Source organism: Suncus etruscus, chromosome 3, assembly GCF_024139225.1.
Source record: "Suncus etruscus isolate mSunEtr1 chromosome 3, mSunEtr1.pri.cur, whole genome shotgun sequence".
Taxonomy (NCBI): Eukaryota; Metazoa; Chordata; class Mammalia; order Eulipotyphla; family Soricidae; genus Suncus; species Suncus etruscus.
The window spans coordinates 166,024,482-166,043,089 of NC_064850.1; the positions used below are offsets into that span (position 1 = coordinate 166,024,482).

Consider the following 18,608-nt stretch of genomic DNA (forward strand, 5'->3'; position numbering starts at 1 on the left):
TTTATGACAAGAGAGACTTCAGAAATGAATTACTAGGAGTTCTAGTCATCTAAAATTTGTTTTTATCCCAGCTTACTTAGCATTTGCATTATAAATTCACTTCCAAATTGATTTCTTTGCTTTAGAAAAAAAGCATTTAACATCTTTGTCTAATTTACATAATAACAAAACAGATGTCATGACTATTATATTTTATTTACAAATAAGTATATTTACTGATAACTATTAATGGATATTATTTTGTTATATATACTAATAAATATATTTACTATATTGATTGAACTTTTAGTACAACAGAACTCATAAAGTATTATGCTTGCGCAGGGGCCATGCTAATCTCTGTATCGTTCCAATTTTAGTATATGTGCTGCCGAAGTGAACACATCATAGAGCAGCATTATGAAAATTAAATACAGTAGATACTTTTAATATAATAATCCTATTCTAATAATGTCTTAATAAAATATAAGTATTGTTACCTAAACATGCTCTTCAGTAGAGGCAATGTTTTAAGTCAGTGCTATAAATTATACATAAGTAAAAAAAGAGGAGGAAATTTTTCAGAATCATGATAAAAATCTGTATCACTATGACCAGTTATATGTCCACAGGTTATTATGATGACCAGATGTGATTGGCAGAATGTGAAGTATTTCTTATCATACATTAGTAGGATTTGAAGAGTCAGTACTTCAAAAAGAATGACAGTATTTAACTTTTTTACTGAAAGAAATAATTATATGAGAGATACAATCTATACAATCTAAAAAGTTTCACAAACTTACTATCTGTGCTTAGTACTAAATTCACTATATTATCTTTCTTTTTTCTCTTCTTTTTTTGGGGGGGGAGTTTGGGTCACACCTGGCAGTGCTCAGGGGTTACACCTGGCTCTATGCTCAGAAATCACCCCTGGCAGACACGGGGGACCATATGGGATGCCGGGATTCGAACCACCATCCTTCTGCATGAAAGGCAAACACCTTACCTCCATGCTATCTCTCTGGCCCCACTATATTATCTTAAAGTCCTTGATAAAAATTAAGTTTTTATATCCTGGTCTATCCATTTATCAGAGTTTACATTACTTCTACTTTTGTTGGTATGATCGAGGCATAGTAGTGGCCATTTGTGGGACTTAGTTATGGTCTGGCGAGAGAAGATACAGAGGGAAGATTGCCTAGACCCTCATTAAGATATTCTTCTTGGATTGGTAGTAATGTCATGTAGCCAGAAAAAATGGTTGGTAACAATAATTATTCTCATCAATCAACTAAAATTTAGTGGTAAGATGATCTATTACATCAACTACAAGACAAGTTACACTTCATTAATGAGGGCCTCTTGAAATGCTGAAGGTATCATCTCAGAAATTCAGTAGATAAACTAATATAAAAATTCATTAGATGCCACTGCTGCCTTAAGATTATTTTACTTTGAATAGTATTCAGAATGAAATGGTTGAGAAAAAAACTTCTGGATAAATTTGCCAACATATTCAGATATTTTGGCTTTTAGGACTTCTAAGGGGAACTTAATGCTATATGTGAAAATGAGCCTAGGGATTTAGTTATAGATTCAGTTCTACTGTAGCTGTCACTGAAAACTTCTTCATTCATTCCCCAACACACATAGTTTTCTACCTTAAGAACAAGAAGAAAAGGGGCCGGGCGGTGGCGCTAGAGGTAAGGTGCCTGCCTTGCCTGCACTAGCCTAGGACGGACCTCGGTTCGATCCCTGGCATCCCATATGGTCCCCCAAGCCAGGAGCGACTTCTGAGCGCATAGCCAGGAGTAACCCCTGAGTGTCACCGGGTGTGACCCAAAAACCAAAAACAAAAACAAAAACAAAAAGAACAAGAAGAAAATAACATATTTTAACTTCAGACCTTTGATACTTAAAATATATAAAACTGCAGCTAATCAGAAATAATATAGGTTGTGACCAGATTGCCAATTTGAATGCGATTGTTCTACAATTATCATAAGAAAAATGCCTATCAGTAATATGTTAATAAAGGGGGATGGTAAATTATTAATTGAACCATGCATTTGTTTTTAAGACCAAGGCATGGTTATGTGAGAGCAATGAAAAGCCAAGAGATTACATTTAAGTCCTCCAACTGACAAGTCTCCTCTCTCTCTCTCTCTCTCTCTCTCTCTCTCTCTCTCTCTCTCTCTCTCTCTCTCTCTCTCTCACACACACACACACACACACACACACCACACATACACATTCTGTTAAATAATTATATCATCAATGTGGATATTGGGAATGATTCTATTGCCTCCCAATGTTATGATCAATCTGTATGTAGAGTCAGGAGGGCTCAATGAGAGTTTACTCTGAAACAGTATTTATCTTCAATGGAATCCAGTATTGAGACCCAGGCTCTTCAGTTACCAAAATGCTCTACTGAAGATTTACTTGTATAGCATTCAAATTCTACTGTCTTTCTGTCTCTATCCTAGTATTAGTAGAAGAAGCTATTTTGTTTTTAAGGTTGAACCTATGTAAGTGTCTCCAACATGTTGAAGTTAGTCACACTATCAGCAGGTTTTATTTAGAACCTTTTTCCCAAGATTCATATTTCTCTTAGTCTGGATTATTTCATGAGCTTTTGTTTTTTGTCTGTGTGTGTGTCGTTGTTGAGCTTGGAGGTCTTCTATGAAACTTTATCCTCAAATTTTCTGTGGTCTTACTGAAATCACAGTACTATAAATTTTGGAAGTGTTGCACAATAACAAGTGTTCCAGAAGCCATACATTTAGAACAATTTCGTGACTTGGTAATTTGGTAAGGCTAAGTTTTGTAGCCAAACCATTTCTGTCAGAGGAAGTTGAGTGTGACTGTCTGTTGCTGTGTCTTTATCTAGGAAGGGGAATATGCCTGCTTCCATTTCCAGAGAACCCTGAATTTTCATCCTAGACATGCAGGCAACATCAAGTTCTTTTGGAGATTAGTTGTGGAGTTGTACCATTTCTCTGTCAGCAAGATGGTGGATATGGTTAAGGAAAGATGGGGTTTCTGATGTTTTCAAAGGCTTTGGGATACTTGACCTGCAAGAATAATCCAGAGTTTTCAGCCCATATAGACAGGTCCCAACTGTGAAGATTCACCTGCTTCTAGTTCTTTTTGAAGATTAGTTGGGGGAGTTGGGTCATTTCTTTGTCAGAAGAGGTCAGGTGTGGTCGTGAGCTGCTTTGCCTACAGGCACAAAGGGGAATCTTTCCTCCTACATTCTGAGAAGACTCTCCAATTTTCAGACTGGACCAGTCTATCTGGAAAAATATCAGCAGCATCATGTTCTTTTGGAGATTAGCTGAACTGAGTTATTTCTCTCATCAGAACCAAATTATTAAATTTGGTGGAAGTTTTCTCAAAGCTCACTGAACATTGTTCAAAAGGACCCTCCCCCTTTTCACCCAAAGAAGAAACCATGATTCGAGATCTGAAAAAAAATTCAGACACCTCAGGTAGTCATGCACTAAGTGCAATTGGAGTATTAAATTTTGTGTTGTCACTATTGGAATACCAGGAAGACTTTCTGAAAAAGCTATAGAAATAAGAAATAAAGAAATAGGAGTCAAATTAACAAAGGATAAAGAGATAGAACCATTGTAAACAGAGAAATCTGTAAATACAAGGGACCACAAGGACTAGGGAGACAGTTCAAATAGATATTACACATATCTTTTCCTCCTCAGCATTGCTGGATAAAGTCTTAATGGCCCCTGAGCATTTCCAGGTGTGATCTCTATCTAACTTAAATAAACAATCACAACAAAAATAAAAACAACAACAACAACAAAAATACCATAAGATGAAATATTTCTAAGAGAATAGGATAATGTTTAGGGTAAAGTTATATAGTGACATTTATGCATTTACAATTTATCCTGTAAACTATAGTTTAGTGGATCTTTCTTTTTATGTAGTTCTAAAAGTAAAATACCAATTTTACTAATTCTTTATCAAGTGGTATTTATCTTATAGCATCATATAACCAAATATCATACACTCAGCAATGCCTGGTTATAGTTTTGCTCTTTTTTTAAAAGTGATTCTATTTTCCTGATGTTGTAGCATTAAATGTGAAAGAGAAAAAAAAATAACAGCCTCTTGTTTCCTCTTTTGGACTACTGTTAGCAGTCTAAAATCAGTTTTCCTTTTGACTGCTGCTTAACAGAATTTGATTAAAAAAAAGTAAACTAATTACAATGGAAATACAGCCCTGCGAAGCTTTAAGAAAACACATTATTTTGTTTTAGGGTTCAGTTCCTATACATTCATTTATCATCTTTATAAGCGATGTGCAGGCGATGATGAATAGACCCTGGCTTTGAATCAGGAAATGTAAATTATCTCTTTTTTACCCACCTTTTAAAAAAACAATATTGTATACCAGTACATTTAGAACTAGCTAATATGCTAAGAACTGAATGATGATCTAATGCCGTGTTAATAATGCAGTTACCTATCAGCTAGCGGGAATCAAAGACAACTTAGTCTAGTGGATACACAACTTAATGTGAGAAGGTTGAATCTCCTGGGTGAACTAATGTGTAGAAGGTCCATTGCTAAGATATAGGTTTCTTTGTTTCTGGGTTTATTTCTTTAAATTTGGGTCTCCCTCTTGCTTACTTCCTTTGACATTAGATGATGAGCAAGTGTTTTCTTAAGCCTTTTTATCTAGATCTCATCTTTCAGCCATAGAGCCGTGTCCTCTTGTCTTCCCACCACATAACTATTATTATTTTTATGACCATTCAGGTTATAGGCTCCATATAAAAATTGCCTGCTTGCTTCAGGCCACAAAAATTGATACAATTCTTTAAAGTATTGTGAGAAACATGCAGCTCAATTTCTCAGGACTAACAAAAGGAAGTTTTATTCTTTGGATAGTATTTGAATAGCAAGAGAAAAGAGGAAAACACATTCTTAATAAGTTAAGAAAAATAAATATTCAACTGTCAACCCTGATGAAGAGAAACCAGCTCTGACACAGTGGTCATTATTTTACATAAGCAGCATGGAAGGCTCTAACAGAGATAAAGCAGATGATACTTTAGGATAAATCTAAATTTTACATTACGCTTATCATTTTGTGTAGTCAAACATTTCTTTCAGTTGATAGAAAATAGCAATATGAATGTTGGCTTTATTGATGCAGAATGCTTTGCACACTCATTTCCTTTACAGGGACTTTGCAATGTTTACATTAACTTCCATAAAGAATGTTTATGTTATTTGCATGTGTTCTGCAAATTAATTTAAAATTGGTAATTTACATGCATTTGGGTGACATTTATGGATAAAGACATTAACCATAGACACTACTCATGGATTAAGTTGTGTATATATCATTAGTTACCAGATTTCATGTAAATTATGGCAATTTTGTTTTTATGCTACAATTTTACACACATATATATTTTCCCATTTAGAAACAAATGCCAAGTATTTTTATTCACCATAGTAAACACGATATATTTCAATTAAAAACTTCATTAACACTGTTTCTAGCCATAGAATACTTTTATTATACTTTCTCTTAGATTACTTGGGCAACAATTAGACACATAGAACTTAAAAAATTTAAGGGAACTATGATGCTTTGTCACTTTAAAATGTAGTCTATCTCCAACAACATATTAAAAGTCTAAATATTTTATTGCCTGGACACAATCTCATTTTTATTGCCCCAATCACAGTTCATTGGCTAGGATATGCTGGGTAGAAGAGTGAGCTGGTCAGTTAATGGCCTCCCTGCTGCTAAAATTAACTAATTGTTAAAGTAATAACCATGGACCCTCATGGCCTATTTTAATAGTCAGTGGCAATCTGGGAAATTATTTTGTTACTTTCATTTCAGTAAGTTCTCTTGTTGGCCATTTGCACCCCTCTCTATCCTCTTAAATGTCCTCTTGATGAGAAATATTTCAATGAGAATCTGCAGGGAGCTATGACCAGTTCCTCCAAGTTGCAATTGGGGCCCATTGTTTCTTCTGTGAATACAGCAAGAACATCCTATTAGTTTGATTTGGGATGTGTGGGAGGTGAGTATCAACTGTATTCAAGTTTTCCAACCTCATCTCTCTTTGGTTACATGTATCTCTTCTCTCAGTTTCATATCTTGTATCCAACCCAAATTGTTAGTCATCATCTTACCTGCAGTTTTGGTGGATAATCCTTCAACTATCCCAATGATCACTCCTCCACATTACAGATGGTGTTAAGAGCTCACCCAATTGATACCTCTGTACTGTAATCAGTATCTCTCAGTCAGTAGCTTTAAGAACTCTATTCAGTAACGGCAGATATATTGTCCAAACATTTGTTACATTACTTTTTTTGGTGGAGACTTTAAAGTCATATAAGCTACACAAATGTTTTGGGGGACATTTTAAATCATTTTCACAGAAGGAATAAGTCAATAGAACACACTAATGAAACTAAAGCTACTATGATTTTATCATAAACATGTTATTAGTGAAAAATTCCTTATAAGAAAAATTTTAAAGACTTTCTATAAAGTCACAGTAAAACTTTGTACTGAAGTAAAAATTATTCATATGATGTGGGTTATAGCACATTTTTGGAAGAAGAGATGAAAGCTAGTCTATTCTAGAGATTCACCTAAATATTCTATGATAAGGCCTGCATTAATAAATATATTTGCTTCTTATTTACTGATATAGTCAGCAGGATTTCTAATAGCTATGAATTTGAATATGTAGAAAGTATTTTAATATGGTTTTATACTATATAACATAGTTAATAATTTGATCTTTACAAAAATACAAAGTTCTTTTGAGTTGTATTAATATAACAGTACTCTATGTTAAGCATGGCTATTGAAGGTTTTGTATATGTTACATTTACACTAACTTCAAAATTTCTTTAGTGGTCTGATTAGATAGTGCAGGGATTAATACATTTGCCTTGTATGCAGCCAAGCTGAGTTTTATGTTTTGTACCACCAATGCTGCCCTGAGTACTGCCTTGGGTGATCTCTGAATTCAGAGCCAGAAATAGCCTTTGATCACAACCAGATATTGTCCACCAACACCTCCTCCCAAACAAACAAAACAAAACAAAAGAACCCTCTTTAATTAACCTATTTAATTATATAAAGTTAAAAAAGAGTCTGAAAATTAAAAATAAAAATATATAAAAAATAAATTTATTGAATGAAGATTCCATGTCAGTCATGGTATGAAAAGGTTCTGGGAGTTTGTTTACTTTTATACTTTGAACTACTTAGAATATAAAATCAACTTGTAAATTAATGGCAGGTTATAGTCTAGGTTGTTATAACTACATTAAAAAGTTTGGAATTTTTTAAGTGTCATGTTTTTCATATTCCATGAAGATTTAAAGTTTAACCACTAAATGAGAGTTTAGATTAGAGAATTCTTTTTGCAATCCTAGCAAACTGTAATTTCTGATATTCTTTGTCTAAGGACCACTTTATAGTCCTGAAGATTAATTTAATGTTCAAATTTGATTATAAAGATTAAAAATAACTTTAAATTACCATGGGTAGAATATAGGCAAATTTTTCCACAGACCCCTGGGTCTCCTAGCATTATTTCCTTGAGGATATAACTAATAACTCTATCCACTTCATTTTACTTATATGTTAAGATGGGAGTGCTTTATATGATCAGGTTTTGTAAATGCTAGGAACAAACTGATGATTATTTGTAAAAGAAGAATCAATAGTTACTGAATGAAGAAGTAAATGCTTTTCCTGGAGTCAAAGGTAAGTATATTGGTGTCTGGAATTTTTGTTATTTACTGTTTTGGCTTCTTTATTAATATTGAATTGTCACATGAGTTGAAGTCAGTTGAGATAGAAAAACAATGTATTCTGCATTTTCATCATTTTGTGTATATGTGTTCATACAGGGAAGCAAAAAATTTCAAGACAACCCAAACTTGGTTCAAACTTGTCAAAGTTAACTTCTAATTTTATAATATTGAAATTCTTAATGTTGTCTCTGAACCTGAGTCAATGGGATGCATTTATATAAAATTTAAATACTAAATATACCTACTTTATAATCCATTATGAGGAGTCTAGAAAATAAAGCTGCAGTGTATTTAGAATCATAGTACATTACAATACCAGTAGGTGTTTAACAAATACTATTATTTTCTATTTTATTACTAGGAAATACTAAAAATATATAACTTGGCACATGCAGACTTGCTGAATTTGTAAAAGGAAGCACTGCTTCTCTAAAAAGACCTATACAAGGACCCATAGTGGATAAAATGTCACAGAAAGGAGACAAACCTTGAAGGGCGGTCACCTGTCAGGGTCTGTGGCAATGAGCAGTCTCATTCTTTGGGGAACTTCATGGCCCAGTAGAGATTTATAGGAGAACTGTATGTGAATTGTTGGGTAGATTGTGGAGGGTGGTGGTGTGGTGGCATCTCAGGGATTTAGAATTCTTCCATGCAAAGAAAGAAAGAAAGACATCCTAAATAGTTCTGAGTTCTCTGTTTAGAAGAATGAGGTCTTCTGTGAAGAGAGACAGCATTATAGAGTCAGGAGTCAGGACTGAGATGTTCCAGTGTGAGACAAACTCCAAATCAAATTCTTCTCTGGCTCCTGAATCCAGATAATAATAATGCACATAAAATTCAAAGAGCATGGGCCAACCATTTTTGGTAACCAGAGTCTTTTGATTAGAACATGGTGTGTGTGTGTGTGTGTGTGTGTGTATGTGTGTGTGTGTGTGTGTGTGTGTGCGTGTGTGTGTGTGTGTGTGTGTGTGTGTTTAGGGGTATACTGTATTCATTTACCAGGTCTTGCTCTAACCTTTCTTCATGACTTCCCAATTGGAATTAACTTAGCTTTGACCCACATTCCCTGTGGCATTTATTAGGAGTCTGACGCATATCCAACAGAACTAAACTGTGCTGTTATTTGAAAATTCATGTTCCTTACTCATTGGGATACCAAATTCCCTGAGGACATAACCTGACATCTTTGCTTCCTGTGTCTGCTTACCTACAGCCAAGACACCCGCCACAGCAATGCGCAGGGTGATAGATCCCTAGTATGTACTCATCTCAGAAAATAGAAAGAACTCTGAAAACAAGTAAACAAACTAAAAAAAGGAAATTTTGCAGTGTCTGTGCTAAACCATGAAGGGTGTTTTCTTCTCTTTGAAGGTAAAGCTAACTTTGGGAGTTGCGGGGGATGGTTGCCCATATGGTTCTATGACAAAATTTTTTTTTTTTGGAAATACCATCAAAATTAAAGTGAGAAATGTACTACAAACTGAACAGTCGTGATCCCTCTCACATCCGAAAGGAAGATCGTGAGAGTAATGAGCACAAATCATGGCTGGGTTGGTCCTGCTCGCATTAAAGCAAAAACAGGTTTTCTTAAAAGATTAAAAAAATAAGATAAAATAAAATAAAACAGCTGCCATAAGGGGATTTAAATTGGGCACTCCTGTTTTTAGAAATCCTCCATTTCCTTACAGGATGTCGGCTTTGATCACTAATCCCTGGAAAATGTTTTTAAGAGCTACTCCAATTGGCAGAAGTGACAGAGAGTGGGAACGGGCAGGTGTGGGGAGAGAAGGGAGGGAAAGAAAAAGAACTCTTTTCCAAGCTGATGTATTATTATTTTTAAATAAAAAGAGAACTCCCAGAGACTCTGGAGTCTTGGTTCTAAGGCGGCCTGGGGTCGAGGGACCCCTTCAGAAAAGCGTTTTTGCCCCCCGGGTCAGCATTTCTGTGGGCCCCTCTCTTGGCCAACGGTATCAAGTGCGTTTGTCAACAGTGAATTTCATTTGCCGCATAGCAGCTTCTGGAGCGAAGCACATCGTGTTGCATTTTCCTTGCCTCTCAAACTGGAGTTCCTGCTTCTCGCCAGCTTTGTGTTGTCAGCAAAACGTAACACGTTTACAATCGGTCTCTTGATCTGAGGTAATTACCTGCAGGAGAAATAGCGAGGGGAAGAACCTTACAAGAGAAGCCTGGTGTCGGCTGGCGGTGGGCTGCTGTCCTGAAAGTGTATCAGACTTGTCAAATTGGTTCAAATTAAATTGACACGGTGCTCCTCCAGACATCACCATGTTATTATACATCTCGGAGCCCTTTTGGGCAGGAAATGCTTTCCGAGTTGAAAAGGAATGTGCAAAGGGAACTCCGAGGAGCCAGCCGCAAGGACAGTGAGGGCTCCAGAAGGGCCCGTTAAGGCAGGCTCTGAGAACTCGAAGGTTATGTTATTACTGAAGCTCCAATTCGGTCTTCTCTCAGCATTTTCTAGCTCCATGCCACTGTGACAGAAGTGTCCCTAGGCCTTCGCCACGAGGCCTTGGAACCATTTTTCTTTCTGCCTCCGGCTCCGTTTATTTATTTATTGTAACAGTGTGGAGCTCTGTCCCAGGAAGCTTCTGGGTCCGGCAGCAGCAGCTCCTGCCTGAAGGGAGACAGGGGAATTCTAATCCTAGCCTTTTCCTAATGGGCCTGGTGACCTTGGCCAAGTCATTTAACCTCAACACGCTGGGGCTGTCGTTTATAACCGAGCAGGGGAGTGAATGAGCCCTAGATCACCTCGACAGGGTGTCAGGAGGAATAACTAATTAATGATTGTAAAGCACTTTGCAAACAGAAAGTGCTGTACAAAATGCTTAATATTAATAATAAAATGCATTCACTGCAAGCCTCTAGGCGTATGTACAGAAATAAAGACAGCAATTAAAGGAACACGCTAACAAAACTCATTAACCCCCAAACCTCCTTCTGACTGTGCCTGGCTGTTGCTGCTTTGTTGTTCCTTCAGACTGCCAGGTGGTGTGAGGAGAAAGGCTGCAGCAGAGACTGTGACATTGGGCCCTCCCTCACTATGGAGACACATTAGCTCATGCTCTGTTCTTGACTTAACAGTCCTAGAGCCTCCAGTTCTGCTTGACCTTTCCTGCTTGCCTGCATATAGATCATTTCCTTTCTTTATGTTCCAGACCTCTACCTACTTGCTTTCTTCCTTCTATGTGTGGGCGCCTTTCCTCTGCCTAGACTAGAAGATGCTTGATGACAGGGTTTCCCTGGTAGGACATTGTCTTAATACCCGCAGTGCAAAGTTCTCTGTGGTCTACAGAACAAAACGCAGACCTTTTGATCGCCCCAGGTGATGAATGAGATAAAGAGACAGGTGTTATTTGAAAAAGGTCACACACACACACACACACACACACACACACACACACACACATTATTTTGTACCCAGCAGATTGGCTACTACTGTGACAAGTTCCTGAGATCTGGCAGGAAGAACAAATGCTGGTATTGGGAGGAGGAGTGGAAGAGGAGAAGAAAAGGACATATTATTCATTTAGTTTAAAATAATTAACTTTGATACTGTCAAATATGGAAATAAAGGCTCAGAAAGCTGGGGCTGGAGATAGCATGGAGGTAGGGCATTTTCCGTGCATGCGGAAGGATGGTGGTTTGAATCCCAGCATCCCATATGGTCCCCAGAGCCTGCCAGGATAGATTTCTTAGTGTAGAGCCTGGAGTAACCCCTGAGCACTACAGGGTGTGACCTCCTAAAATAAAACAGGCTCAGAAAAAGAAAAAAAAAAACAGGCTCAGAAAGCAACTTCAGAAAAAAGGGAAGAATTTATTGTGAAATGGAGGTAGGACAAGGTATGAGCTTATTATTTATCTGTAATTAATAAGGGAAAGATTGTAGAGGTTCCATGGATGGCAGAAGAAAGACCTGGGTGTGTAGGAGTTCACTGAGGCTTTTGGGGTCACTTGTAAAGAATCATAGTTTTCTTTATAAGAAGGAATGACTACTTTGAAAAAAAAAAGCAAAACATATTATCTATTCATATCTTCTTTCTCCTCTTCTTTAATAAGCTTCCATATTTGTTTATTTTTTTTCTTTCAATTCTAAATATAATATTTCACCTTACTCAGAATGCTGGCTCATGTCAGGGTGAGCTGAAATCACAGCTTTTATGGAAAAGAAAAGTGATCTGCAAACCATATTCTAGAGACTTCTCTGAGAAAAAATTTAATCTGTCTTTGAGTTTAATATTGCAGTACAGGTTTTTGATATGGATAGCTAGATTAATGAATTATATTACATTAAGAAAATTACCAAAACATGATTAGAAGTATTCTTATAATTATATGAATAAAACTATCCTGTATTTACCAAATACCATATTATGTAAAGCACCTAAACAAACAAGTAACTGTAGATGAAATGTTGTTATTTAAAGGAGCTTGATGGTGCTGAAGAAATAATACAGGGTTTAAAGTGCTTAAGTTGAATGGCAGCAATGAACTTCAGTTCAGTCCACAGCGACCTCTTACAGTCCCCTGAACTCTGCCAGAAGTGATCACTAAGCAGAGGTCAGGTGAAACCTCGAGCACCACAAGGTGTGACTCCCAAACCAATAAAATAAAATAGCTGCCTGGATAAGGGGAAAGGACCGGGACTTAGCAGAAATAGCCAAGGAACTCCTAAATGGGTGGGAAGGGGGGAGGGAGGGGCTGCAAAGTTTGTACTAGAGAGTTTTCTGTGAAAGTATTTGTGTCAGAGTTTGGTGCTTCTGTGTGTGGAAAAGAGAGAGGCAGGTGTGGGAGGAAGAAACTAACAGTATACGAATACAACACTGACTGACTTGGAGAGAAAAATGTAGTAAGAATTCAAAGGCTAGGGTAAAAAGTGCAGGGAGCTGGGTTTGGAGGTCCCGACTGGCAGAGACATGTTGTGAAGAATATACTTGATTTTTGGCAGCCGCTCCACAGATGATTCCCTCCTGTGGAGAGTTGGAGTGATTGTGGACAAGCAGTTTGGGAGATTACAGGTCTGGAGATGACTTGGGGAAAAAATCTTTAAATTACAAGAAAAAAAGTCAAGAAATGATATTGAGGAAGCACAAGCCTCTATTTCACGGCCAAATCAAAAACTCCCTGACTAGGAAATTGATATTCTGCCTCAAAGTCTCTTTCCTGAAGGCTGGACCTGGCTGACAGGAGAGAAAGCAGAAAAGGCGAGAGGTGGCATGCCAGGATCCTATTGTGTCACCAACTTGCAGGGTGTCCTGGAACAAGTCAGTTTACACCTGTCAGCCTACATTTGTCTCAAATGCAACTTGAGTTAGAAAAATGCAAAGCATTGGAGGGAGGTAATCTATAAAATCCTTTCTTCCTTTGAAATCTAATGATTCCATGATGCTGAGTAAACAGAGGTATTCCATATATTTAATCGGTAGTTGGGAAGCTGTTTAGGCTGCAATTCTAATTCATTGCAACTATTAAGTCTTTACCAACATGTGCAACTTTTGGGTTATTTGTCGACCAAAATCCTTCCAGCAACTTCTTTATGTCTAACCCTTGGATAAATGCTCAAAGAATAGTATTGCCTCTGTTTTTTGAGTAGGTTGGAAAAACAATTTGGTGCATACAGACATAAAAATATAAATGAAAAAATTACTAAAAATAAAATGTATCACTTGATACTTTAATTATCATCATTTTAATTTTAATAATTTGGGTTTTTTGAATAAGTAGTTTTTTACAGTTATATTTAAGGTACAGTGATACTTTAATTTTATTGTCAAATAAGACATATAGATAGAGTTCTTGGTGTTTAGTGAAGTATGTTTTTTCTGTGGGTTTGACTGGAGCCAAAGGAGAAAGTCAGTGATCTGGGCCTTGGAGAGAAAATAATGTGTTTAATCTCAAATTTTCTTTCTGTATTTTGATTCCTGCTTGTTGATAATGGCAATATACATGTATCCATGGACAATCCCACATGCAGGCATGTACTTGCACACACACATACACACAACCCAGTAAGGAGGATGTCCAAAATTCTGATTATAGGAACTTTAGTGAAATTCTGTTGACTATTAGGCAGATACAATAAAACAAAGCATCTGTGTAATAGATATCTAGAAGCTACTATTTGTGGACTGTGGATTAGAAAGTGGGAGGAATACATTAATATTCCAAAACATGATCCGTAGTCCTAGAACTTCTTTACAGAGATTCTTGGCCAACTGAACCAGCAGTTCAACCTAAGGACCTTCTTGCATATTGTGGTATCAAGGATTATTTGAGCCATTATAGTAGACGTAGATGTTTTAAGAGACCATCTGGCAGTACTAAGGGGAGCATCTTGTAGTCATTGTGGAACCTGAATCTGCCATAAGTAAGCATGTTCCTTAATATCTGTACTATCTTTCTGACTCCAGAAATAACATTTTATTTTTATTTATTAAATTTATTTATTGAATTAATTAATTTTGGGTTTTGGGCCACACCTGGTGGTGCTCAGGGATTTCTGTGCTCAGAAATCACTCCTGGAAGGCTCAGAAACCATATGGTAAGTGGGGGGGCGGGGGAGGGATTGAACCCAATCTGTCCTAGATTGGCCATATGCAAGGCAAACACACTACCACTGTGCTATTACTCCAGTCCCAGAAGTAATGTTTTAAAGCAGTATAATCTGAAATAAATTGACCATGACTGAACACTTGTAAGGTCTAAACTGAGGTCAAAAATCTTAGGTCTAAGCATCATTTATTTCTATTACTTACTATAACTTTAACTTTAAAAACCAACTCATTTGAGTAAAATGTTAGACATAATTCATTACCACGTTATTCTAGTAGATTATGTTTAAAAATAACAGAATTGGAGGCAGAGTAGAAAATTTGGGGACCAGAGATCCAGGAAATCCAGGAGATTTCAGGTTTAGAACAAAACCGGCCTCAAGTGAGGATGAATTTTGGATGCTCAGTGTAGATGGTTAAGTGTAGAAAATATTGATCTACAATTAGTCTGGACTTGATTGGCCTTAATAAAATTTTATTCAAATTATTTGAACTTTGTTCATCTGTTTGTTACTTGGTCAGTAATTTTACGTTAGCTATAATCATACTGTGTAGAAGAAGCTAGGCATTTCAATGATTTCATAAAGTATATGAATTGTAGAATTTTTGTTAAAGACTGAAAACTTTTGAGAGTAGAAATGGTATTATTAGTAATTATAGTGGATGATAGTTGAAACTCAAAATTGTCCTGGGGAAGTTAGAGGTATAACTATCCTTCCTTTTTCTGCTAAATGTATGAATTATTCCTTTCAATTTAATTCATCCACTAACCCTCACATATATTGAAAATTATGTTTAAACTAACAACAAGCATATCAAGAAAACAGCAACCATTTGGAAACAAAGGATAGTTAACACAAAAACATGTTAAATTACAGGAACTTTGATTTGAAGAAGGTTTATACAGAATAAAAGTGTGGGCATAGATGTAAGACAGTTTGTGTACATTCAGAAACATGAATTTTTTTAACCAAAATTTAATCTTGCAGAATCCTAAAGTGTGGCACACATACGATTCTCTGTCAATTTTTAAAGATATACGATTTTTGAGTGGCACAGAGAAAAGGCTAGAAGAAAGCACTAGGGAGGTGGGTGAGGGGAGACTTGCGGATGCATACGTAATTTAAAATTATAACCCAACAAATGCAAAACAGGAAAGGAACAGCATTTTAAAGAGGCTTGCAGATAGCATCAGCTCATTAGTGGTTCTATTACAGTGTACATCGGTTTGCTTTTTCTCCTAGCACCCACAAGAAAGTGATCTATCTGCATGTGGGTCTGGAGGAAGTAAATTAAATAAACATAGCTCAGGTTATTTTAGGATATTCGGAGCATTAACTCTCATCCTTGAAGGTAGTGGCAAGTATTATGAAATATTTTAGTCTTTAAAATTAGCCACTGTACTTCAGGTATAATTGAATTCCCAATGCATCCCTGCCTTTCAATAGGTGAAGACTGGCATACAAGAAAGTGATTATTTTCACCAGTTGGATTTAAGATAGATGAATCTATGATGCTGGCAGAGCACGGCTGTCAACCATTGGAGAACTTTGTTTCCATTTGGAAATGATTAAGATCTTATTGCTCCTGTCTTACTATGACGGACCTGAAATGCATTAGTTTGATGTAACTTAGGTTGAATGACAACTCTATGCATGTAGTTAGCAAAGTTCATTGAGAAGGAGAGAAGTGCACTGAATTTCAGAAAAGTTGAACCATAAGAATTGAGTGCCTAGATTGAATTTGATAGTTCTTAATGGGAAACTATACTGAACTGGCAAAAAAATATGCAATGGGATATGGTGAATAGATAAAACTCCAATTTAGTTTTTTGAAAATCTCAGTGTTAATCTTGTCTATTTGGCTCAGTTAATAGTAGATATTATTTTACCCAAGGAAAGACAATGTGAGAAATAGAAGAGTGAAATTTTAGTGGTAGAATTAGAAGAGGCAACAGAGAAAAATGAATTTCTCCTACATGTTCTCCTTAAACATTGGTGTCAGTGTTTTACTCTCAAAAAAACATTGGGGCACATAGAAACAGACCCCTATTTATTATACATTGTTTTACTGCAGGAACATGTGACACATGGCACTAGAAACAATAAGTAGTTTTGGATTCTGTTCTCATCTTTCAGATTTTTTTCAGAAGACTTAATTGACCTACCTGCCCAAGAACAGATGAATGGGTAATGGAGGTGTGTTAATACACAATCTAATATTACATAGGGAAAAGGAAGGATGAAGTCATGCAATTTGCTGCAACTCGGATGGAACTGGAAGATATCAGGTTTAGTAAAGTAAATATAAGATTTTCATTTATCTTTTATTTCAAACATAAGACTTCATTAATCTATGGTATATAAAATAACAAGATAAGGGAAAGCAAGATACCATAGGTAGGGATACATACAAGAACCTGAAACCTGGACTATACAATTGAGATAGAGAAGAAAAGAAACTGATGGGAGAAAAGGAAAAAAACCCACAAATAAAAAGCAACAGGGGCAGGGAGCAGAATCCTTAAACACACTGATGGTGAAGAAATGTCATTTTACTGTATCTGAATCATAGAACTAACAAAACTGAAATCGTGAAAACCAAACTACAATAACCAAACTTAAAACTGTGTCTGTCAAGTGGGTAGGCACCAGTTTGCAGAAAAAGTTGGAACATTGGTGAAGGAAATTTGACTTTGGTGACAGAATATATTATATACCTGAAATTCAACTACAGATAAGTATAAATCACAGTGCCAAAATAAAAAAATTAAAATGCTGAAAAAAATCAATATTAACTAAAATCCATGACCACTCAAAAAACATTTGATAACTTTGCATGTGACATCGATTCACAGTTTTCAGTAGCAAGTAGAACCCCCTTATTATCTGATATTGATTATCCTCTTTTTATCCCTCACTTCCATTTTATTGATAATGCTAATTAAGTAAGGGGACCTCAGTTGTTACATTGCTGTTAATGAATAGTAAGATACACCAAGATGTGTAAGATGCAAATTCATGAGACAGCTGCTCAAGTAGGAGGCATTTATTAAAACCATGTTATATTTATTCCATACTTAATATAACCTCTTGTAAATGTCAACTGAAAATTCTCATAGGTAGTATAGACCCTAGCAGGTAATATAATATGCAAGTCTACATGTATGATCAAAAAAACTCAAACATTTCTGGGGTTGATATTGCATCACATGGCGGATAGAATCAAATAGCCCCCTTGTCCCATGGGATTCGCATTAAAATTTCTTTGTGTTAACTCACCAGATCTTCATTTCTATTTTCTGTGTTCACTGTAAGGTCTCACTAGGGGGCTCTTTGCAATGCTCTGAAGAACTCTTTTCTCTGTTTCTTGCATAAAATTTTTCTGTGAAATAAGGGCAAGGACCCAAAGTGATTCATTGAAGGTGCATATGGTATTCATTCTGCAGAGAACAAATATGGAACAGACGAAAAAGTGACAGTCGTACCATTTGCATTTGGTATGTAAATTCAAGATACATATTGATTTACATGTATAATTTAGTAACCAAAAAAAAAAACCCTCAGATAGCTAAATAAACATGAATACCCCTACTCTAAGCTAAAGGCTGGGCTCATGGTGGTGTTTGTAAATGGCACTGTATGGTAGTACAACTCAGCATGCAAATGTGTACAAACTTAAAAACTGTTACTAAGTTAAACAACACCTTTCCCAGGAAGCACACAGATATAGAAGCTCGTAGTTTATGCATTTATTTCCAGAAGACCTTTTCACCTCACAGTACAAGCAGGAGGGACCATACATTCCTATTATTTCCTTGCTGGAGTCTATCTTACATCATACATTACAGCTTTTAAAATATGCTTAAATATGCATTGAAGGACTTAACATAGATTTTTCACAATCTTCAGAAATGGATCTAAATGACTTAATGGGTTCCATACTTATCTAAATGTATTTCCTATTTTCATCAAGCTTCCTATACTCCAAACACCTGAAAAAGACCATCCATAATTTCCCTTTGCCCCCTAGACAATGACTATTTCTACCAACTTGCTATTGATCTAAGAGACTAGCCTATCCCTCCTCCATTAAAATCTCATTCATTTCAAGTTTAAGTTGAACTTAAGCACATCTGTGAAGCATTCATGAAAGTGAAAGCAAGACTGATTTTTCCTTTCCAGGACTCATTATCACACTTTTAGTCTCAATCTGTCTTCAGAA

The 18,608-nt window shown here is 36.2% G+C and overlaps 1 non-coding gene across 1 annotated transcript; it reads right to left on the bottom strand.

The window, feature by feature from the left end:
- Positions 1-279: 279 nt before the first annotated feature.
- On the bottom strand, positions 280-383 carry LOC126004873 (U6 spliceosomal RNA). The gene has a single exon (XR_007494103.1). It is a non-coding gene; the product is annotated as a U6 spliceosomal RNA (small nuclear RNA).
- Positions 384-18,608: the final 18,225 nt, after the last annotated feature.